The following is a 9,801-nucleotide window of genomic DNA, read 5'->3' as shown; positions in this document are numbered from 1 at the left end:
ACATTTTTAAACAACCAATGGATCAAAGAAGAAATCACAAGGGAAATTATAAAATACTTAGAGGCAAATGCAAATGAAAACCCAACATACCAAAACTTTGGGGGTGCAGTGAATGTAGTACTAAGGGGTAAATTTATAGTGAATTGTTTACACATTAAAAAAACAAGATTTCAAATCAACAACCTAACTTTACAACTTAAGGAACTAGAAAAAGAAGAAGCAACTAAACCTAAAGCTAGCAGAAGGAAGTAAAAACGTTAGGGCAAAGAAAAACAAAATAGAGAACAGGAAAACTATAGAGAAAATCATTGAAACCAAAAGTTGCTTCTTTGAAAAGAAAATCATTGAAACCAAAAGTTGCTTCTTTGAAAAGTTGCTTCTTTGAAAAGATCAACAAAATTGGCAAACCTTTAGTTAGATGAACTAAGAAAAAAAGAGAGAAGACTCAAATTACTAAAATCAGAAATGAGGGAATTCCCTGGTGGTCCACAGAATAGGAGAATATATTTGCAAACCCTATATCTGATAAGGGATTAATATCCAGATTATAGAGAGAACTCTGATAACTCAATAACAAAATAAAGCAACAACAACAAAAAAAACCCCTCAAAAACGTGCAAAGAACTTGAATAGACATTTCTCCAAAAAAGACAGACAAATGGCCAATAAGCACATGAAAAGATGCTCAGCATCACTAATCATTAGAGAAATGCAAAACAAAACTACAATAAGATATCACCTCACACCAGTCAGAATGGCCATCACCAAAAAATCTACAAACAATAAATGCTGGAGAGGGTGTGGAGAAAAGCGAACCCTTTTGCACTGTTGGTGGGAATGTAAATTGATACAGCCACTATGGAGAACAGTATGGAGGTTCCTTAAAAAACTAAAAATAGAACTACCATACGACCCAGCAATCCCACTACTGGGCATATACCCAGAGAAAACCGTAATTCAAAAAGACACATGCACCCCAATGTTCGTTGCAGCACTATTTACAATAGCTAGGTCATGGAAGCAACCTAAGTGTCCATCGACAGATGAATGGATAAAGAAGATGTGGCACATATATACAATGGACTATTATTCAGCCATAAAAAGAAATGAAATTGAGTTATTTGTAGTGAGGTGAATGGACCTAGACTCTGTTATACAGAGTGAAGAAAGTTGGAAAGAGAAAAACAAATACCGTATGCTAACACATATATATGGAATGTTAAAAAAAAAAGTGGTTCTGAAGAACCTAGGGGCAGGACAGGCATAAAGACTCAGACGTAGAGAATGGACTTGAGGACACGGGGAGGGGGAAGGGTAAGCTGGGACGAAGTGAGAGAGTGGCATGGACTTATATATACTACCAAATGTAAAATAGATAGCTAGTGGGAAGCAGCCGCATAGCACAAGGAGATCAGCTCGGTGCTTTGTGACCATCTAGAGGGGTGGGATAGGGAAGGTGGGAGGGAGATGCAAGAGGGAGGAGATATGGGGTAATATGTATATGTATAACTGATTCACTTTGTTATAAAGCAAAAACTAACACACCACTGTAAAGCAATTATACGCCAATAAAGATGTTTAAAAAATAATAATACGCCAGAAAAGGTGTTCTGAAACACACACACACACACACACACACACACACACACACACAAAGTGAATATCATTGTCTTACTCTATTATAAATAGTCAAACAAAATCTATAGGTTGAAATTAAAGAAAAGTAATAAGTAAGAATTTAAAATTTTTATTATATTCATAATAGAATAACAAAATTTATAAGTTGAACTTAAAGAGCATAAGGGAAACTAGATTTTGAATTTGGTTACTTTAATAAACTATCTTTTTAATTCCAATAACTATGCATAGACTTTTATTCTGTACCCTCAAATATCAAAAGACACAAATTTGCAATATCCTGCTTCTTGCAGCTGTACCAAGCCAGCCTATCCCTTACCATTAGTGTGAAAATGTGATGGGGTTTCCTCAGCCGCAGAAGCCTCCCCGTTGCCCATCCTAAAGCTCCCATTGCTAATTTCGAGCTCTAGTAAAGGTGAGATTTGTCCCATATACCTCCTCCTGCTGGATTTCTCCCTTCCACTATGAGCTCTGTACCACTTAAGGAATCCCAAGCTCTCACACTTCCCCAGCCCCAAGAAGGAAAAGACGTTGATAATCAACTCATACTCTAAGGAACATTTACTGGGACCTTCTGCATCAAGCCCTGTGTAGGGTGTGCCCCCATGTTATCACACTGAACAGCTCACATCCACCCTGTGAGGTAAGAATCAGCATCCCATGTTACAGTGGAAAAAGACTCACAGCTTGAGTAACTGAGCCGCTAGCAAGTGACCAAGCAGAGAGATGGCCTTGGACGTGGTCCAAGCAGCAGATTTACCTTGAATGGCCCTCCACATCTCAGATTTTCACCATCTGGTTGATCGCTATACTCCCTCCCCAGACTCCTCTGACCCCACCAGCCTCCAGGACCTTGCCTGTCACCCTCAGCATTCCTCTATGGGCAAGATGCCCATCAACGGAGGAAGGATTGTGGACTAACTCACACGTAAGGGGGAAGGCTGCCACAGCCCTCGACCTTCAGGAACTCCATCAGAGGCACCCCAGGTCAAGGGAAGCAGCTGTGAGAGATGGGGAGGCCCCTGCCACCAAACCACTCTCTTCCCCTCCCAGTAGAGGAAGATATTAGAAGCAAAGGAAGTGTGGGGAAGATGAGTCAGATAAGTTTCCCTTTGCATCACAGAATCAAATTCTCCATCTGTGACTTCAGATAAGTCACAGGTAACCCCAAGCAATGGCCCGCAGGATGTAACTGTAACACACCTACCCCCCCAAAGCATCATGTTCCAACTCTGTGGAGAAAACAGTTGCCTCCTTCGAAAGTCAAAGTGTTACACGAACAATGAACAATTAGAAATGAAACTAAGAAAACAATTCCATTTACAATAGTATCAAAAAGAATAAAATACTTAGGGATAAATTTAATGAAGAAAGTGTGAGACTTGTACACTGAAAACTACAAAACAATGATGAAAGACATCAAGGAAGATCTAAATAAATGGAAAAATATCCTATGTTCTTATAGATTGGAGGACTTCGTTTTTTTTTGGGGGGGGGGTTGTTTGTTTGTTTGTTTGTTTTTGCCACACCACACGGTGTGAGGGATTTTAGTTCTTCGACCAGGGATAGAACCTGTGCCCTCTGCAGTGGAAGTGCGGAGTCTTAACCACTGGACCGCCAGGGAGTCCCAGGACTTCGTATTTTTAAGATGACAATACTCCCCAAATTCACCTACAAATCCAATGCAACCCCTGTCATTCTAACTGCCTTGTTTTGCAGAAATAGATGAACTAATCCTAAAATTCATATGGAAATGAAAGAGATACAGAATAGCCAAAGTTATCCTGAAAAAGAAGAACAAAGTTGGAGGATTCACACTTCCCAATTGCAAAACTTACTACAAAGCTTCAGTAATCGAAACAGTGTGGTACTGGCATAAAGACAGGCATACAGATCATAAACTCAAGAGTCCAGAAATCAACCCATACATCTATGGCCAGTTGATTTTGACAAGGGTGCCAAGACCACTCAATGTGAAAAGAATCGTCTTTTTAACAACTGGTGCTGGGACAATGCATATCCACAGGCAAAAGAATGAAGTTGGAACCCTTACCTCAAATTATATACAAAACTTAACTCAAAATAGGTCAAAGAAATAAAACTATAAAACTGTCAGAAACAGGTGTAAATCTGTGTGACCTTGGATTAGGCAATGACTTCTTAAATATGATACCAAAATCACAAGCAACAAAAGAAAAATAAACTGGACTTTATCAAAGTCAAACATGTTAGTGTAACAAAGGACACTACCAAGAAAGTGAAAAACAACCCACAGAACGGAGAAAATATTTGCAAGTCACATATTTGATGAGTCTGGCATCCAGAATATATAAAGAACTCTTATAACTCAACAGAAAAGACAAATAATCCAATTTAAACATGGCCAAAGCGTTTGAATAGACATTTCTCAAAGAAGATATACAAATGTCCAATAAGCACATGAAAAGAGGCTCAGCATCGTTAGTCTTAGGGGAATGTGAATCAAAACCACAGTGAGGTACTACTCCATACCAGCTAGGGTGGCTATAATTTTTTTCACGGAAATTGACATGTGTTGGTAAACAAGTAGAGAAACTACATGTACCACTGGTGGGATTGTCAAATGGTCCAGTTACTGTGGAAAAGTTTGTCAGTTCCTTAAGAAGCTAAACACAGAATTAACATATGACCCAGCCATTCCAATCATAGGAATATGAGAATTCAAAACATATGTTCAAATAAAACTCGTACATGAATGTTGATAGCAGCATCCTTCATAATAGCCCAAAAGTGGAAACAACCCAAATGTTCATCAACTGATAAATAGATAAATAAAATGTGGGCTATCCATACAATGGAATATTATTCAGCCATAAAAATCACGAGGTAGCTGAATCATGCCACAACATGGATAAACCTTGAAGATATTATGCTAAAGTGAAAGAAGCCAGACAGATGACCATGTATGACTCCATTTATATGAAATGTTGAGAACAGGCAAATCCATACAGATCAAAAATAGATTAATAGGGACTTCCCTGGTGGTGCAGTGGTTAAGAATCCACCTGCCAATGCAGGGGACATGGGTTCAAGCCCTGCCACGGAGCAACTAAGCCCGTGAGCCACAACTACTGAGCCCTCATGCCACAACTACTGAAGCCCGCATGCCTAGAGCCCGTGCTCCGCAACAAGAGAAGCCACCTCAATGAGAAGCTCGCACACCGCGATGAAGAGTAGCCCCCGCTCGCCACAACTAGAGAAAGCCCGTGCACAGCAACAAAGACCCAACGCAGCCAAATAAATAATAAAATAAATATATTTAAAAAATAGATTACTGATTCCCCGGAGATGGGGGAGGGGGAAAGTGGGACTGACTGCTAGTGGGTCTGAGGTCTCTTTTAGGGGAGATGGGAATGTTCTGGAATTAGATAGTGGGGCTATTTGCACGATGTTGAGAAAAATCCTAAAATCCACTGAATTGTACGTTATAAAATGCTTAAAATGTTGAATTTTATCTCAATTTTTAAAGAGTCAACATGCAGTCTGGGCCAGAAGAAAGTGTAGTCTTAGGAAGGTGTCTAGTGTTGAAGCAGAAGGGTCTGGGGGTTCCCTGAGTCTCACTGGCATCTTGCAAATGAGGTAAGGGATACCACCTCCGCGCAGATCTGAAGTCTCTGGAGGTTTGTAGGGGGGACAGGAGTGATCTCGCCCACCACAGGGAGGCTTGTCTCAGCCCCTAGAGCGGATGGCAAACATCCAAAGGGATCCACGGAAGTGGCAGAGGCCCTGCAGGTTGGGTCCCAAAACAGAGGATTTTTTTTTTTTTTTTTGTGGTACGCGGGCCTCTCACTGTTGTGGCCTCTCCCGTTGCGGAGCACAGGCTCCGGATGCGCAGGCTCAGTGGCCATGGCTCACGGGACCAGCAGCTCTGTGGCACGTGGGATCTTCCTGGACCGGGGCACGAACCCGTGTCCCCTGCATCAGCAGGCAGACTCTCAACCACTGTGCCAACACCGAAGCCCCCAAAACAGAGGATTTTTGTAGGCAAGAGCCGAGAGTGGACTTGAGGACACTGGTGGTGACCCAGGGAGAAAAGACATCAGTCACAAAGAGGAAATACAAACGGCCAATGCTGGGGCTCGCTGGTAATCAGAAGGATGTACACTGAACAACGGTGAGGCAGCGTTTTCCTCCAAGTCGATTGTCTAAAATGGTTTGCTAATATGAGAGGCTGGCAGGATGTGAGCAGACGTGCTCTCATCTCAAGGCTGTTGGGTGTGTGAATTGGAGGGCAACTTTGGAGGGCAACTCGCCAGTACCTATTAAAGTGAAAAATGTGCAAACTCTATGACTCAGCGATTCCAGAGCCCAGAATTTATTCTAAAGAGACACTCTCACAAGCACAGAGAAGCAGCAGATGCTATGCGACAACACTTGTAATAGTGAAATGCTGGGGGAAAAGCTAAATATTCATAAACAGGAGAATGGCTAAAAAGCCTACATACATCCATATGCTCTATCAAAACTAGCAGTTCTACATGTATAACATGAAATGATCTCCAAGACATATTACTGGATTTAAAAAGCAAATTTAGAAGGATGTGTACTATGTATCATTTATGAAAAAACAAAGCACAACCCAAAACACAAGTGTGCTGGGCCCTTGGAGAACTCTACGTGGCAGGCTGGGCCAATTAACAATCCTTTCTTTATCTGGAAAAAGATGGACTTTTAAAAGCAACACAGGAAGAACATGGAACTGCCAGGCTTGGGCTGTTTCATTTCCAAGAGATCATTTTTAACGAGTACAGAGAACCAATGCATGACTCCTTCCATAGGTTTTCTTTCTGGCTCTGTGTCAGGAGAATTACTGCAGGCTTGTACAGTATTTCCTTTAGAGAACAGAGGTACCTTCCCATTCCCAAATAAGAAAGAGAAAGTGAAAATTAGGTGTCCTTGCCAACAACCGTCTCAGGTATAAAAGGCAGGGGTAAAAGCCCCTCACCAGGGAGAAGTGACCACACGCTGTGCAAGAGGCTCTTCACCCACCTCCCCGGAGACCAGAGGTCGTCCCTGCTTTGAGAAATTCAAACAGAGGGTCCTCAGTAGGAGAGGGTGTGAGAACAGAGTGAGAAATATTTCGTTTTTGCTTAATAATATTTTAAGTAGGAAATAAAATGGACTTCACTGGAAAAATCCATCTGGTTTTTTTCCTGATAGATGTCTGTCCCTCGGGGGTCTGAACTTTCATTCCCTGCTATAAAAAAAGAACCTGTTTATTAACAACAGCCTAACAAGGGAAAGGGGTCTTCCCTCATTTGGGGCCATGAACGTTCCTAAAATAATAAAACACACACATATAATTTGTTTGTTTAGAAAAAGTTCTGCAAGAATCCCCACTAACCCGAAACAGTGATTACCCCTGAAGGAGCAGGGAGAGGACCAGGACCAGGGCTGAGGGGGGGAGATGGATCAGAGGGAATTTGAGTCTTATCAATAATTCTTCAATATTTTTTTCCATTTTCACTTCTAATTTTTTACATAAAAAAGGATGACATAAGGGCTTCCCTGGTGGCACAGTGGTTGGGAGTCCGCCTGCCGATGCAGGGGACACGGGTTCGTGCCCCAGTCCGGGAAGATCCCACATGCCGCGGAGCGGCTGTGTCCGTGAGCCATGGCCGCTGAGCCAGCGTGTCCGGAGCCTGTGCTCCGCAATGGGAGAGGCCACAGCAGTGAGGCCCGCGTACCGCAAAAAAAAAAAAAAAGAATAATAGGGAAACAATGAAATCAAAAGGTGGTTCTTTGAAGGAATAAATAAATTAGACTTATTTCTGGCAAAGTGTATCAAGAAAAAATGAGAAATTATAAACAAATATTGGGAGAGAAAATAACTACAGATCTAGTGGTGATTTTAAACATTTATGGCCATAAATCTAAAACAGAATAAATAGACAATCTCCCAGAAAGATATAGCCTACCAAAACTGACTCCAGAAGAAACTGAAAATCTGAAATCAGTAGTGAAAAACCTACGCTCAAAATAAACACACACACACACACACACACACACACACACACACACACAATTCTACCAAGCCTTCAAGGGACAGATCACCCCTATTTTATATAATCTGTATTTAAGAAAAGAAAAACTACCACTGATCAAAAGAAGTGGTCAAAGGAAGAATAGGGTGGTGTCTGGAAACCCAAACCAAAGGAAGAAACAATTCTCAAGCAGGTGGGAGCTCAGAGCCCACATACCTCAGCTAAACCTTATTTCCTGTCTGAAACACCCACCAGCCCTCCCATCCCTGCACCCTGACTCTCCCCTTCATGGTGTGGCAATAATGGCCATTGCTAAGAACTTCACATGTGTCTTAGAGATTACCTGATCAATGTCTGCCTCTTACTGTTGTGTCAGCTCCACAAGGGCAGAAACCAGTTGTTTATTTTTTTCATCATTGTGTCCCATTACTTAGATGGGACCTGACACACAATGGACATGCAACAAATACCTGTCAAATGGATGAGGAGTGGAAATTACAAGGTCAGTGTGGCCTTGGGCCCTCCAAAACTTCGATGTTATAATTGTGGATAGAACTGCCAGGGAACAAAGCTGAGGCTGGACCATCTCATATGTAGTAGGTGCCTTACATGCTGGGAGACACTAGGAGCTGGGATTGAGATACTGAAAAGTGGTCAGAGGTTGGAAGAACTGCCCAGACTTGATCAGTCCCCCATGTCACCCAGACTGAGGAGTCCCCGGGGTGCAAACTACAGAACTGGGATGTGAGCACCCAGACCCTTAAGCAGCCCACCCCACCGTCCTGCCTAGTTGGCCTCTCAAAGCCTTGCTGGGAAGGAGTATCTAAAGTGTTGGGGGCCTGGGGGGTCGGAAGAAGAAGGAATGGAGTGCAAGGCAAAGATGACTGGAAAAACTAAGGGTTTGGTTGATGAGGCTGGGGAATACGATTTCTGATGCCTATGTAATAGAACAGAACTTCCTTCTAAGGGAGAGTTTAGTTCCGCTGAGGACTTGATTACAGATTTATGAAGGGCCAAGACTGACGTGGGGATTAGGGACTGAAGAGAGTGGAGGGATGCTGCCTGACGGGTTTCTGAAAGGCGGTCTGTGGCCAAAGGAGGAGAGAGGACAGCCAGGATGCTCGGTGCACCTACTGCTTCGTGGGAAGGACCATTAAGAACCAGAATATCCAAAATGCAATTTAACTTGTATCCTTATGAGATCTAAAGCTTCAGCAAAATTCTGCCACACCTAACAGATTTCTGCTTATAGTTGGTTCAGAGGAAAATTCAAGAAAGCCCTGCATCCCCAATCTGGGGCCTGTGGCGGGGCAGAGGTACGGAAATACTCAGGAGCAGAGAGGCAGGCACAAGGCTTCAGCTGAAAGAGGAAGCGGAAGCAGAGGTGACCATCACACCGGACCCACTGGAATCCGTGCAAGTCCACAGCACTGCCTGGGACCTGCCCTGACCGGAAGACGCGGGGTGTCTTGTCTAGGGATAAGGAGCAAGGGGACCCCAGCTGACATCCAGTCTGCCTCCCCTGCTCCAGATTACCTTCTCAAAACTGATGAAAGTTGTCAGAGGTGAAGGGCTTCTGTGGGCCTGTCTCCGTAGATGCAAGAAAGGGAGGGAGCTGCTGGGAAGAGACCATGTATCTCGGCCCAGCCGGGAGTGGGGAGAAGCTGAACCCCAAAGAGAAAGTGATGGTGGAGGACTTGGTGGGGAGAGGTCAGCAGGCTGCACCTGCAGGGTCTGTAGAGAAGAGAAAAGGCTGTCCAGTCCAGGGGGCCGGCCCAGGACAGGCCAAGGCCCACCAGAAGTTGGTGCAAAAAGCACAGAAGGCAGATGAAGTCGTTCCATTCATCCAGAAAAGAGGGCCAGAAAACTGGCTTTCCTCCTCCTGGCCAGCGGTTCTCCAGGCAGACCCTGGAGAAAAAATCCTCTGTTTTGGGACCCAACCTGCTCCAGGCAGACCCTGCTCCTACCCTCCCCCCAGCCGCCCAGAGAAGTGATGAGTGGAGGAGGGAATGGGCTTTGACCCAGAGAACGGAGACCCCCCCGTGGGGGAGCCCAGGGTCTAGTAGAGGCTGTTAGCTAACAGCATCCTCAATTCCCCCTTTGGCAAGTTTCTCCCTAAAGGTCCCCAACACCTTATCAT

The sequence above is a fragment of the Lipotes vexillifer genome, unplaced genomic scaffold, assembly GCF_000442215.2.
Source record: "Lipotes vexillifer unplaced genomic scaffold, Lipotes_vexillifer_v1.1 scaffold395, whole genome shotgun sequence".
Classification (NCBI taxonomy): domain Eukaryota; kingdom Metazoa; phylum Chordata; class Mammalia; order Artiodactyla; family Lipotidae; genus Lipotes; species Lipotes vexillifer.
Note: the sequence above shows the minus strand (reverse complement) of the source record.